We start from the raw sequence: 14,949 nt of genomic DNA, 5'->3' as shown, positions 1-14,949 counted from the left end.
ACTACTGAGACACGTTTTTTGCTGTTGTGTGTCCATATGATCAGCCTCTACCACAGGGTGCAGTAAATAAGCAGGTAACCGTGTGAAACATGATATGACATCAAGTGCTTTCTGTCGTCATATACTTTGTTTCAAAGAAACAAGATGGTTCTGTGATATCAAATATTAATTCTTTCTGTCTTTGTTCTATTTCTGTGCTTCACTTTAATGTAATTCTATGCAGATATTAATAGAGAAGCAAATCAATTACAGACAAACGAGAGGAAAGGCCCTTTTGAATGTTCTAAAATGAACTAGAGAAAAAAAATCACAATATTTAATTATATATGTTACATATTTAATTACATATAGTGTCTAATTACATTTAATTATAAGCATGTCACACTTTTTTTTTTTTTTTTGCTTTTGCTCAGCTGCATAGAATTCTCTAGAAACCAGAAGCAGCAACTTGACCCTATAATAATCTTCAAACAAGTTCTAATTAACTCATCTGAAAGACAGAGAGAGAAGAGGCAGGGCTAATTGTAAGATCACCAAATACATTTACCTGAAGCTGAGGTGCAAGTCAGGCTCGTTGGTGTCACCTTAACAAGGTGTGATGGGGAAATGTTTGCTTACAGAACCAATATAGCTATTAGGGTCGCGTTTCCCCCACATAAGAGCTTATTAATTATTTGTGGCCGTCTGACTTTATGTTTTGATGCTGGTGGCCTGGTCAGGGATTATAATTACCACTTTGCTGTCTGTATCATATTTATCTCCCTGTTCTTCCTGCCATATTACTCACGCATCTCCTTCTCCTGGTACACAAGACCAAAAGTGCAGGCACATCATTTATTGATAAGACAAAAAGAATGTAATGAAATTATCAATGTTCTTGAATTAATTATGAACATGATTAAGAAAGCTAAAATCTCTGGAGCCAGGCTCTCATTACGCATTCAGTCTTAGGGACTGCTTTCATTCAGGGCAGGGAATAGGCTTTGAGCACACAGTGCTTTGCCTTTTACCTTCCCTTCACATTCTCATACTGGCCGGAGCACAGTCTTCTGGGCTTCTTTTGACCCTTTCGCCCGGTTTCCTGACACCCAAAGCGCAGTTTGTTTTTATTTTTTCATAACCCAAGCGGTGTCCTGACTCGGTGGCCTGCACCTCTCCCTGGAGCCTGCAGTGGATCCCAGATCGCCGGCAGCCTTTCTCTGCTGCTTCTCCACCGCTGGCCCTCGAATGATGTGAGTACCCTGGATAAATGTCCTGCTGAGCCAGTTTACTATCTGCTACGTTTTAATGTATCTTTTACCAAAAAAAAAAAAGCCATATTTATAATATCAGGGATGTAAGATTTTTGGATGTTGAATTCTGGGTTATATTGCTATCAGACTGTTTGTTTTTTTGTAATTGTCGGGTGTGTATCTGGAAACTGTACGAAGAGTGTTGAAACTCCCACTGCCAACTTTTACTGGGCATTACAACCAGTGGGTTCAACAGCACCATTAAACTGCATAACGATCATCTCTTTCTGAAACGGGAGCTTATGTTAAGCTTTACCTTTGGAATCCAATAAAAGGAAACCTTCATGGATTACAAATCAAATGTTATACACCTGAGCGTAGTCATGAGCAATGTTGTTCATATTATGTATGGAATTAACTGCAAAGTAATAATGATTTGACATTTAATAATGCATCAGCGGTACACGCACAATCCCAGTCTTTCTAATGCTCACAAATTTTTTCTTTGCTTCTCATATTTTTATCAAATAAATTATACATATTGAAAAACAATAAAATGATTGGATAGATATTGTGAATAAAGTGACAAGTGATTTCACAAGATCTTTCACTATGTTGTCAAGGGATGTATTTCTTTGCAAAGTGAAACTTAAAACAAGGGGATATTATGGGATGATTAGATGAGATATTTGCATTTTCATACTCCCTAACACTCATTTTGACTGCTCTTCAGGGTGCTGTGAGAATCAAGGCAAAATTATAACGTGGAAATCATTCACTATATTTTTATGTATGCAAGAGTAACAAAAAGAATTATGTTACTTTTTTGTTACTTATGTCAAATCACATATGAAATCTGCTTTCACAAATGTGTTTTAAAACGCCAGTAGAAGCTGACAGTCGTGTAGCATATGAACCTGTGGGTTTTGGGCAGGATATCCTTCTGCTGTCAAGGAGAAAATAAAGTGTTTTTATAAAACAGTAGTACAGAAAGAAGGTAGAACTTGGGATTCAGTGTGTGTGTGTGTGTGTGTGTGTGTGTGTGTGTGTGTATATATATATATATATATATATATATATATATATACACACACACTGTTTTTCGAAAGTTTTCAAAGTACAAAGTTCAAAATGTAGTAAGTTTATTATTATTATTATTGTTATTATTATTACTGGTAGTATATTAATATTACATTACTGATTGCTGTACTACCACAGTCGGTTTGTTTCCTTACGAAAGCACATCATGAGAGTGTGTATGAGGGAAGAGTTGTTTTGTGTTTGCTGGACCCATATTTGAGTGCTTCTGCGTGTCTGTGTGTGTGTGTGCGTGTGTGTGTGTGTGTGTGTGTGTGTGTGTGCGTGTGCGAGGGGGGTGCGGGGGGGGGGGGGGGGGGGGTTTGGGGCCAAATAATTCGACTAAATTATTTACTGCCCTACATTTAATCCCAGTCAAACAATGCATGTTTACATCAACACAAAATACTTTTTAAAAAAGGCCTTTAAGTTGTGAGCAGAAGATGCAGGCTCTGCTCCACTCAGAAGGGTTAATGGACATGAGAGAGGCATTGGATTGATTGGGGTATTGGATCGCCCATAAAGCGGCTGTTATTGGATATTACCCTGCTATCAGCCTGCTACGATGGCACAGATAAGAAGTGCTAACCGAGGAGAATGTTCCTGGCGGGCAGATAGGGTTTCCGGTCCCACAGGGCCGAAGAGCCACATGCTGCCAGCTCAGGAGCTTTTACTTCATCGAGTAAATCCAGGGCTTATCAAGTTACTGCCCCCTAACTGCTCAAATATTTAACTACTCTCATTAAAGGTTGCTAAAGCATGTAGCTGACAGAAACTAATTAAAATGCATCTGCTTTTCATAGATAATACTTGATTTCTGCACGATGCAGGAAAAATAAAAAAGATACAAGACTTGCAGTCCTGCACAGTCAGATGCAATAAAACATTCGGTGTAAAGACATTCTATAGCTTTTTAACCAGAGTTTGCATTTTTAGTACTGCTGATTTTAGAAAGTAGGCTATCACAATGTAATTTGCTTTTTATTTTATAATGGAACATTATAACAAAACATTACGATAAATTTTAATATCAGAAGAAAAAAAAACATTGCATTATACTCTATGACAGATTACTAAATTTGCAGTAATCTTCTTTGAGGGAGTAGCAAACTAGTTTGATTTACGATGAGGAAGAGATCCTATAATTAAGCTGCATTGCAATAATGGTCACTTTTACGATATGGGGGTGACCCCCAAACTCACTGGATGAACAGCTAGGGAATGCAAACGCTCACAGAGACGTCAGTCGCTAAACTGCTGTTCAGCTGCTTCGCAGGATGCTGAGCCTGAGAACATCTGCTGTGGGCGGCTGGCCAGTCGCTACAGCCCAGATGCTCTGTTTAGCGGCATCATTATTTCAACAGCAAATTCTGATATGGCAGCCAACAGGGTTTTAAATTCGCTCACTGGCTTGCTTAGGAACTTTGCCTGACACCTTAGACGATGCGGATAATGTGAAGTCTGCGGCTCCTTATGATGCGCTGGAGGCTACATCAGGCAGATGTATAGCTACAACTCTGGTGTTTATGGCAGAAAAAATGAACCCTTTAAACATGCTTGTTCCTTTACCAACTTCAAGATCTTTATATGCAGTATCAAAGGAATCATGGTTGTTGATTTGAGGGTCTCGTTATGAGGTGGACCACATTAACTAATATAATGGCACCATACATATGATTTAATCCCAGCTGTGACCTGTCCTCAACATAGGTGGAGGTTAATGACACCATACTCATGATTTAATCCCAGCTGTGACCTGTCCTCAACGTAGGTGGAGGTTAATGACACCATACTCATGATTTAATCCCAGCTCTGACCTGTCCTCAACGTAGGTGGAGGTTAATGACACCATACTTATGATTTAATCCCAGCTGTGACCTGTCCTCAACGTAGGTGGAGGTTAATGACACCATACTTATGATTTAATCCCAGCTGTGACCTGTCCTCAATGTAGGTGGAGGTTAATGACACCATACTTATGATTTAATACCAGCTGTGACCTGTCCTCAACGTAGGTGGAGGTTAATGACACCATACTTATGATTTAATCCCAGCTGTGACCTGTCTTCAATGTAGGTGGAGGTTAATGACACAATACTTATGATTTAATCCCAGCTGTGACCTGTCCTCAACGAAGGTGGAGGTTAATGACACCATACTTATGATTTAATACCAGCTGTGACCTGTCCTCAACGTAGGTGGAGGTTAATGACACCATACTTATGATTTAATACCAGCTGTGACCTGTCTTCAATGTAGGTGGAGGTTAATGACACAATACTTATGATTTAATCCCAGCTGCTACCTGTCCTCAACGTAGGTGGAGGTTAATGACACCATACTTATGATTTAATCCCAGCTGTGACCTGTCCTCAATGTAGGTGGAGGTTAATGACACCATACTTATGATTTAATACCAGCTGTGACCTGTCCTCAACGTAGGTGGAGGTTAATGACACCATACTTATGATTTAATCCCAGCTGTGACCTGTCTTCAATGTAGGTGGAGGTTAATGACACAATACTTATGATTTAATCCCAGCTGCTACCTGTCCTCAACGTAGGTGGAGGTTAATGACACCATACTTATGATTTAATCCCAGCTGTGACCTGTCCTCAATGTAGGTGGAGGTTAATGACACCATACTTATGATTTAATACCAGCTGTGACCTGTCCTCAACGTAGGTGGAGGTTAATGACACCATACTTATGATTTAATCCCAGCTGTGACCTGTCTTCAATGTAGGTGGAGGTTAATGACACAATACTTATGATTTAATCCCAGCTGTGACCTGTCCTCAACGAAGGTGGAGGTTAATGACACCATACTTATGATTTAATCCCAGCTGTGACCTGTCTTCAATGTAGGTGGAGGTTAATGACACAATACTTATGATTTAATCCCAGCTGCTACCTGTCCTCAACGTAGATGGAGGTTAATGACACAATACTTATGATTTAATCCCAGCTGTGACCTGTCCTCAACGAAGGTGGAGGTTAATGACACCATACTTATGATTTAATCCCAGCTGTGACCTGTCTTCAATGTAGGTGGAGGTTAATGACACAATACTTATGATTTAATCCCAGCTGCTACCTGTCCTCAACGTAGGTGGAGGTTAATGACACCATACTTTTGGTGATTTAATCCCTGTTGTAACCTCTCCTCAGCATAGGTAGAGTTTAATGACACCATATTTATCATTTAATCCCAGCTGTAACCTGTCCTCAGCATAGGTGGAGTTTGATGTTTGCATTTGAGTGATGTTTGCACTTTGTGTAGCTACAAACCAATAAACCACTTATGCAAAGGTGCAAAGTGCCCGCTAAGAATTAATTTCAATTTTGACCCCCCCCCCCCCCCCCCAAACTCCACACATGGTCTTCAGCAGTGGGAGAATTCAAACAGGTAACAAGATATGTTTGGAATAATATTTTTTTAAAGAAGTAATGACTTATGGCATTTAATATACTGTATAACATTTCAGTTGAGGGGGCGGCATGTTTAGCACTGTTGCCTCGCACCCCTGGGATCAGGGTTTGAGTTTCTGCCGTCACCCTGTGTGTGGAGTTTGCATGAACCCTCCATGTCATTATGGGATTTCTTCCAGGTACTTTGGTTGCCCCCCCCCCAGTTCAAAAACCTGCTAAGGTGAATTAGATATACCAGACTGTCCGTAGTTGTGTATGTGTGTATATGCATGCGTTTGTGCATGCCCCCCACCCACCCCACCCCCCCACGATATGTTGGCACCCCATGATTTATTATAGGAATATTCCCACCTTACAGCCATAGCTCCAGAAACGGCTCTGTGACTCTAAGACTCAGCCATTACAGATGATGGGTGGATTTCAGTTCATTACAGGACAAAGCTTAATTTGCATTAAAATACGCTTAAACAATAATACAATAAATAGATCACCATGTAGTTTTCTTATCAGTGCAAGCCTACAGCTTGAAATCGAGCACAAGAAATGATATGTAAACCTCTGTACCTAACATTACATGGTTCTTTTTAAATGAAGTCAGAGCTTTTTTGACTATTTTTATGTTTTCATCTTACAGTTGATCATATGCAGAATGGCTCTCATGGCCTAATGGCTTAGAAAACATGAGAACTGAGAACTTCCATCCACCCACCTTCATGTTACCTCCATCCATCCATTGTACCCACTTCTCTGATGCAAGTAACTTGAACATTAAATTTGTCACTTTAAACTGAATGTACAAAATGATACGTATGTGTCAGTCACAGAAATTAGGCTAATGGCTGTAAGTGACTGGATGGAAGAGACTTCAAACCGTGTATGATATGTACAGACCATGTATGATATCTACAGACCATGTATGATATCTACAGACCATGCCACCGAAATGATTATGATCTCCTTTGCCATGAGTTTATGTCAACTCTTGTATTACTTATTTGCATTTATTAATAAACTTTATTTGTTTTGAAGAGGTGTCTCACACAAGTAATAACAGGATGGCACCTTCAGGATTAAACATGTGAAAACATGACTGATTTGAAAGAAAAAAAGAGTTAATTTCTAAGAAGAATAACGCCGGACGGTGGAGGCCTTTCAGTGATAATCTACTGACCTCAGCATTACAGGTCTTTCTTGTGAAATTGAGTCCTACATCTTGATCAATTTTCTGATGTCACTGAAGAGTAATGCCCCCCCCCCCCCCCCACTCAAATACTAGCCATAGTATCCTGCCCAGACCCAGGGGGCAACGACAAGGACAAAGGAAAGGGAGGTAGCTACCCACCCACCAAGCAGAGAAGACGTACCCTTCAAGATGCAATAAGCACTTCCTCCCTCGTGAAAATCTAATTTTGGGAAAAGAACTGTCTATATATAAACACGTAAACAAACAAACAAGCAAACATTTACATATATATGTTGCATACATATGTGTGTATGTGTGTGTGTGTGTGTGTATACACACACACACACACACATACACACGTAGAGAGAGAGAGAGAGACAGTTCCCAAAGGTTCCTATGTCTGCATGTGGGGTCCTCCTCTTGCAGAATGTAGCAGTGGCCGGATAAGCCTGCTATTTACCTGTCAATACATTCCTATTAGCCCCTCAGATCCATACATCAGAACCCGGCTGGCCTGCAGTTCACTTATCTTTGTTGGAGTGTCTGCCTTTGATTTATCTAACACCCAGGTTAATGAGACATGGAGCCCAGGGTGGCTCCAAGGGTAATGCACTCTTGTATAAAAATGCTTAGGAAGGATCAAGTGATAATCCATAGTAGAACCTAAAAAGCTCAGGACTTCAACAAATGTTGTACTTCTTAATCCCTCTGCAGAGGCATTAATAGCTGCTCCTAAAGTCCCTGTTCTGGAAACATCCCTGCAATAAGATAAATACTTTTATAAAATGTATATCTAACTATGCCCACCACACCTGTGCAATAATGCAGTAAATAATTAATACCACTGAAACCAGTTTGCGTGGTGGAATGTCCTTAGCCATACCTGTCCATGTGGATTAAAGGGAATTGGTTTCATTACTTACACCAGACCTACGAGAGCGTTTTCAGGCTTCTTGACACATTATTTTTGCAATTCATAGCTGAATAAGTTCTCAATATGTATACATATATTCATTCATATTTTTAATCTATCCATCTTCGCTCCACTTATTCAGGAGATAGATGCAGAGGGACTCAATCTAGGGAACAAGATAGCTGGGATGTTAGTCTACCCTTTTAGGATATATACCTAGGTATATAAGCAACACTTTTTGTATAAGTTGGGATGTTAGTCTGTCCTTGTTGGATTCAAGATACTTTATTCGTCACATGCATAATTATAACAAGTACAACATGTAGTGAAATGAACCCTAACCGATTCAAAGAGCAAACAAGAATTAAATTACAATTTACAATAGCTGAGAGTATAAAAAAGTGCAGACAATATAAAATGACTTTAACAATGGATACATAGAATAGAATAAAATAGAAAATATAAGAAGAAAAAAAGAAATTTCTTTGTATATTTCGATTGTATGGCTAGTTATGTAAGCCTTCCATTTTGGGATATTAGTCTATCCTTGTAGGACAATTTAGCTGTTCATACATGCATAACATTTGTATAAATTAGGACATTACAGGTATATAGCCTGGTATATATGGTAAATTTGAGTTTTATAAAATACATGTATTAAAATACTGTTTTATACTCAGTAGAGTATCGTGTCTTTACATTTCAAAGTCTAGGGTGACGTAACGACTTCACACAGAATGCTGATACTCTTTCTTAAGCAATAAGAAATATAATGCATAAAAACTCCTTTGTAGTAAAATGTTGTATCATGCTTCTCTCAATATACCTTTGGATACTTGTGACACTAATATTGCAGGTTGATGAACAAAGCGTTGGCAGAATGTCTAACATGAGACACACTATAGGGGGTTTAATGAAAGCCGAAACGGCTGAGTGTGAGACTCAGCAGGAACCTGCAGGTTAGAAGGTAGAGTGTCACTTGTTGACGAATATATAAACCCAGCCTGTCGCTGCTGAGCTGTGTGTGGCTGAACCTGTAGTACTGCACTCGTTCAAGAATAACAAATGAATTTGAAATACACCGTACAAGGTCCCAAAGAAAAAAATGGCTTCTTATTTGTGATGAATGACCACCCTTCGTTTCCTACATGCATGGCAATCGAATCTGCTGTGGCGTACTGGTCACCAGCCCCTGTGAGATGCCTCAGTATGATGATGACAAAGTCAGGACGATAAGTCGGACAACTAACCAATGAGTTACATGGGGCTGGCCAGTGTTTGGATGGGAGACCAATTAGGAAAGCTGGGCTGCTGCTGGAGGAGGTGTTGGTATTGGCTGAGAAAAATCATTGGACTATCCTTAAATGGCCCTCCATGAGCCCAGATCTTAATCCAATTGAACATCTATGGAAAGATCTGACAACTGCACTGTGGAGACGCCACACTTCACACGTGAGACAGCTTGAGCAGTTTGCGCTGGAAGTGGGGGGCAAACTACCTGTGCAGGTAGTGCAGGCGTTTCATTGTGAAGTACTGAGATCGCTTGTTTGCAGTGATTGCTGCAAAAGGTCGTGCCACAAAATATTAAATTAAGGCGACCATCTTTTCTTGTCCGTGCCATTTTCATTTGTCTAATTATATAAAATATTCAGCTGAATCAATAATTAAAAGCCTGATTTGTGTTAAATATGGAATAAACAGAGGATGCTATTAAACTTTTGTCAGTTTCAGGTTATTTCAGAGATAGTTGCCTTTTTTTGTTTTTTGTTTAAAGGTACCAACAAATTTGCCCATGTCTGTGTATTTAACACATTATTACATTAGAGGAAACCAGCAAATATGGTCTGCAGCGTTGCTGCTCCCCTGCATGATATTCTCCTTTTCAAGAAGATACTGTATTAAGATGCTGTTTACTCTTGTACCTCAGCATTCACAGGAAGCTCAGCCTTGCTGCCCTCATGCCTGGTCGACTCCTTGGCAGCGTCTATCTTTGTAATGTAGTACTTGCCTCACTTGTACATTGCTTCCTACAAAACATCTCCTAAATGATAGTAAATGTAAATGTTAATAAAGCACAGATGCAAAATGCTCAGTTGCCGTCATGAGTTACACGTAAAGCACAGAAGTTCAAAAGTTGAAACACTGGCTTGCGCACAGGGCTGGTCATTCCTACAGTGTACTGTAGGTGACTTGGGCAGCTGCCTAGAGGGGCCAACTTCTGAGGGGCACTGACATCATCCCAGTTATTAAACTGGCTTGTGTGCTCCTCCCCACCCAGAAGTATGCCAGTCCTCTGCAGTACTGGCACAGAACAGTCATGTGATATAGGGCGTCGTCTTCTGAGGGGACGCCAACTTAGCTAGCTGATTTGTCTCGGATGATGAGTGACAGGGGAGGCCAAACAGCTCCACCAGCTCGCTCGGAAAGCCAGCTCTGTTATAGAAGCTGGTCCTGAATGACGAGATCGTGGTGGAGCAGAGGGCACTCAACCGCTGAACCGCTGGCTGTGCTGAACAATGAAACCCAGCCTCTACAGCTCATCCTGGCTGAATAGAGAGGCACCTTCAGCAACAGACTGGGGCAGCTGCACTGCTCTGAGTAGCACTGCATAAGGTCCTTCCTACTTTCGGCCATGAGGCTCGACAACGAGTCACCCCATGGCAGGGTGGGGCGTCCAACTGTCAGAATGGACCGGAAATGCTTGGACCCTGTCACTGGACATTCATTCGTTCGCTGTGCAATACCTACTCTACACTATTATTTATTTCTGAGCCATTACTATGGAATTCGCTGCAATACATTCCCTGACATTCTTTGTACTGATACTGTATCTGTACTGTACTGTGTCTTATTTATCGTTACTGTCTATTCAAATTTAAATGTGTTTTTATGGTTTTAATGTGTGTATTGTGCTACTTCAGTATATACGAATTCCAGATACATATTATATTTTAATTTAGGTTTTACTGTTATTACTATGAGCTTTTATGATCGTCAACCTTTTCTACAACTCCAAGCAGGTTTGACCCGTACTTGGGTAGAATTAATAGGAAAAAGAAGACCTTTCATCTTACAAAACTCTACATCCATCATCTCCCACAATAAATGGATATTTTATTAAATTAAATCACATACGTTAGTGTATTCTTCTACGTTAACAAATCAGATTCATGTAAAGATTGAACTGGACTGAAAGGACATTTTTTTCATTGGTAATTCTGATTACCACCATACATAAATATATGAATATTTTGTTTATATATTGTATTTATTTGAGCTTTTTTAGATTAAATGTCCTTTCTGCACTCAGAGCCATGCCAAATGCATGCAGCTGCGACGTTGCCGATAACATTGGAAGAAGCCACTGCCTTTAAATCTGTTTTTCTGGGAGACCTGGCTGCAAACAGACGTAGATCGCAGTGATGTGGCTTCGTTCAGCCTTCTTACATTAGCAGGGCGCTGCAAGGGAAGACAGTTTCATTTCTCTGGTTGTCAGGGGGAATGGGAAGTCCTCTTCAGTTACCATGCTGCTGACAGGAGAGATCTGTTTACCTCAAGTAGTTAATTGATTATGGTGAGTTCTCCTCTAATGCCGGGTCGGACTCCACCCTTTTATTGATTAGACGATAGTCTCAGCTGAAGTCCTTAACTTGCTTTTTTAGGATGTCTTGTTTTTTTGCAGTTTTGCCGAATTACAACTTCTGAATGTAAACAGCCACATGTAGCCAGTATAAATGTCAGACTTTTTCTTTGATACGCATCCTTCACACTTTACCCCGTCTTGTGAACTGTGATTCCAGGCTCCATGACCTCACTACTCTACTGCTTAGAAGATGGATTCTAGAATAAATGGATGGCTGGATGGATGCTTTGTATGTATATATCTGTGCACCAGCAGAGAATTTTGAAGCTCGTCTTTATATAACCTCAGCATCTGGCTTTTCAAATGTGTTGCTTAAATATGTCATATTTGTAATATATTGTTGTAGCTGAAGGTTTCGGAATTTCTAATCCACTTCATGGGCAAATAAATATTATATTATCATAATGGCAGGTTAATGTTGTGTGATTTTCTGAACCCATAAATTAACAAACAAATTAAAATAAAAAAATAGATTTCAGTCTACGGCTTACATTTTTACTGTATGGGTTACATAGGAAAGAACCCTCCTCTGTTGATTTGTGTTGTTTTGATATTTCATGCCACTTTCGACTTTATTTCAAAAAGTCATTTTATCCAAGGACAGCACCCCGACTTTTCAGTGCATTTTATACAAAACTAAAAGACAATGGCGATGTCTGCAGATTGATCCGCTTTCATGTCTGGCATTAGCTTGTGTCTCAGAGGCGGCACTGTAGGTTACTGGGATCTGAGTGACCCGAACTGGGTTTACACAGTGAACTCTGAGACGGATCCCGCATTCTGCCGCCACCTTTCTTGTTCACCCCTGATAACTTCAGACCTTTTATTTGGGCAGGACCCCACAATTCTAGGTTTGCAATGATGAGAGCGAGTCTCTGTGGAATTGTCAGACTGAACGCTATAAAAACCAGGCCAGTCAAGCAAAAGGTGTGTGTACACCATCCTGTTTGTATTGAATGCTGTCCATAAATAATTGAACATGCTGACTGCTAGCTGTTATTACAAAATCGGGGATTGCATTTGGACACATGCCTCTTGCTTGTAAGTTAGAAGATATACTTTTATTAATAGGGGGCAAACTAGGATGCTAACTAACAGGCCATGTGCAGTGTGAAAAAGTGTTAATAAAGTGCTGTGGATAGAGCGTGCGTGCAAGGTGCAGCGTAGGAAACGTTGTTTCTTTTAATCACAAACAGGAATGTTGCTCTGCCTATGAAAGCTTTTATTCCCGAAGGTTAAGGTCTTTTGCAGTTTGGACTGAGTGCAGTTTCTTTTGCATGCTATGTTTTCCAAAGATTCTCTTGTCAATAACTTGCGATGGTGTTTGTGTGGTTTTTAGAACAAACAGCATTTTCATTGAGTCACTTTCAGTGACCTGGGAACAATTCACCTTTGTACAATTTTAAAATGTCACTTGTACAATCACAGCTTCATACCTCAGGTTTATTTTTTTTTCAGTATCATACAGATTGAATCGATTGAATTGGGCTGAAGTGATTGGTGGACATTTTTTTTGCTTCAAATAGAACAAGCTATAAATGTAAATTAAATGGAATTAAGAGTTGTTATTAGAGCATTTCTGTTTTTAGATCATGGAAAATATTTTATGCACACACACTCACACACACACACACACACACACACACACACATACACACACATAAATTAAATATGTAACATGAAATGTCTTGCATTTTATCAATCCACAGCTAATTGAGCTGAATCAGAGGCAGCTGGGTTATTAAACATGTTCTTGCACACCTGCACTATTAACAAAAAAAATATGGATTCAAAAATAATTATTAAATAAGCTTGACATTCTACATCTTTTTTTTATTTTAATGTTTATATTGCTGTTTAAAAGTACCTCTACTGATGGGGGCAGGGGGTATTCTGGGATTGACAAGTTATCATGAATTAAAATATTTAGTAATAATGTACCATAAAATAATTTCAAATTGCATAACTTTACGAGTTCTAAAGCAAAACAAATCAATAATTACCTTAATTCTGACAGCATCTGTCACGCATGATTCTTTTTAGAGGTTATTGAATTGTTACTTTATTTTTATTCAAAGTCACATTATTTTTATTGAAATTTTAACAATTACGTCTAAATTTCCAGTTAATTTAAATAACAGGAGCAATGTTACCTAATTTATGTCTTGCATTTACATTGTGAAATTGTAAAGTAGCTGCACTTAAATTCGCATATGCATAATTACGAGTGTAGGGCGCAATTAGCAAGACTCCTTTTACGGTCACGCCGAAGCCTCATCACGCTCTGAGTGATTAAAGTCAATAGCAATCATTAAACAGCAATCATTAACCAGTTAACACTGATTTTAAGCTCCAGTAAAATGGAATTACACTTCATGGACTCACTGGACAGACGCGTTGGCTCAGTTTATACCACTTGTATGTGGTTTGCAGGATTAATGAGGAAGAATGCCGTAACACGGTTTATAGCACACGTCGGTCTTGTTAAGCAAATGCTGCCCTGCATCACTGAGAGGCTGCCAGTTACCATGTACGGGACACAGCTGGTTCATGGCTTCAGGTAGGCACGCTGGGACGACTCTGCTGAGGGTCCGTCACTATAAAGGGCAGGCAGCTCCACGCAGCAATTAAGGTGCAGACTTCACTGATGTGTCAGTTATATGTGTCAAATTCCCTGTCATTCAGTAACACAACAAAGTGATATAAACTAAGTTTAAGATGCAATATCAATTGTAACTCGGAATTAGTAAGTGAGCTCATTTTATTTCAATGTTAGATTTTAAAGTACCTGCCCTCTGCTTTTTTGATTACCACATGTCTAATTGAGTTGTTTGACAATAAGTAATAGTATATTAGGGAGAATGATTTAACTGTAATTTCTCACATGTTGGCCTTTGCAAATTATTTGAATCCTCTCCAGGTCATTAGCAATACAGTACATTGATTATTACCAGAATAACTAATGCAAAATGGTAGCTGTACGTTAAATGCACTCTAATGCCCATCCAAACTCTAAAGTCATATATATGATACAGTTGTTTATGGTGAAGGTGTATAATCTGTGCTAATGAGAATTAATGTTGTAGTTGCACTAGAATTTACTGTACAAGTGAGGTTTCAACTAAATCTTTTGCTGTCTGGAATCTCTGTAATATCATTAGCATGTGTTAAGGGTCGCCTTCTCCAGTTAGCTTCATATCATCCCCAAATTGCCCATAGCCTGACTTTGCGTATGAGTGTGTTCATGTCTGGGCCCCGCAGCCGACTTACGGCCTATCAGGGGCATTCTCATTCTCGTTCTCATTCTCATTCTCATTCTCATTCTCGTTCTCGTTCTCGTTCTCATTCTCATTCTCATTCTCATTCTCATTCTCATTCTCATTCTCATTCTCGTTCTCGTTCTCGTTCTCATTCTCGTTCTCGTTCTCATTCTCATTCTCATTCTCGTTCTCATTCTAATTCTCGTTC

General features: G+C 39.5%; 2 long non-coding RNA genes across 2 annotated transcripts in view; one reads left to right on the top strand and one right to left on the bottom strand.

The window, feature by feature from the left end:
• LOC125709588 (uncharacterized) overlaps positions 1 to 1,328 on the top strand; it is a 42,509-nt gene extending 41,181 nt beyond the window's left edge. Inside the window, exon 3 of the long non-coding RNA XR_007382756.1 lies at positions 1,127 to 1,328. This is a non-coding gene — a long non-coding RNA (uncharacterized LOC125709588). The remainder of the gene's footprint in view (positions 1 to 1,126) is intronic.
• A 2,795-nt stretch (positions 1,329 to 4,123) lies between these two features.
• Positions 4,124 to 5,372, bottom strand: LOC125709585 (uncharacterized). The gene is made up of 3 exons (XR_007382750.1): positions 4,615 to 5,372; positions 4,493 to 4,553; positions 4,124 to 4,370 (listed from the first exon to the last, which is right to left on the bottom strand). It is a non-coding gene; the product is annotated as an uncharacterized LOC125709585 (long non-coding RNA).
• Positions 5,373 to 14,949: the final 9,577 nt, after the last annotated feature.

This window comes from Brienomyrus brachyistius, chromosome 16, assembly GCF_023856365.1.
Source record: "Brienomyrus brachyistius isolate T26 chromosome 16, BBRACH_0.4, whole genome shotgun sequence".
NCBI classification, from domain to species: Eukaryota; Metazoa; Chordata; class Actinopteri; order Osteoglossiformes; family Mormyridae; genus Brienomyrus; species Brienomyrus brachyistius.
Note: the sequence above shows the minus strand (reverse complement) of the source record. Positions and strands in the feature narration are given on the sequence as shown.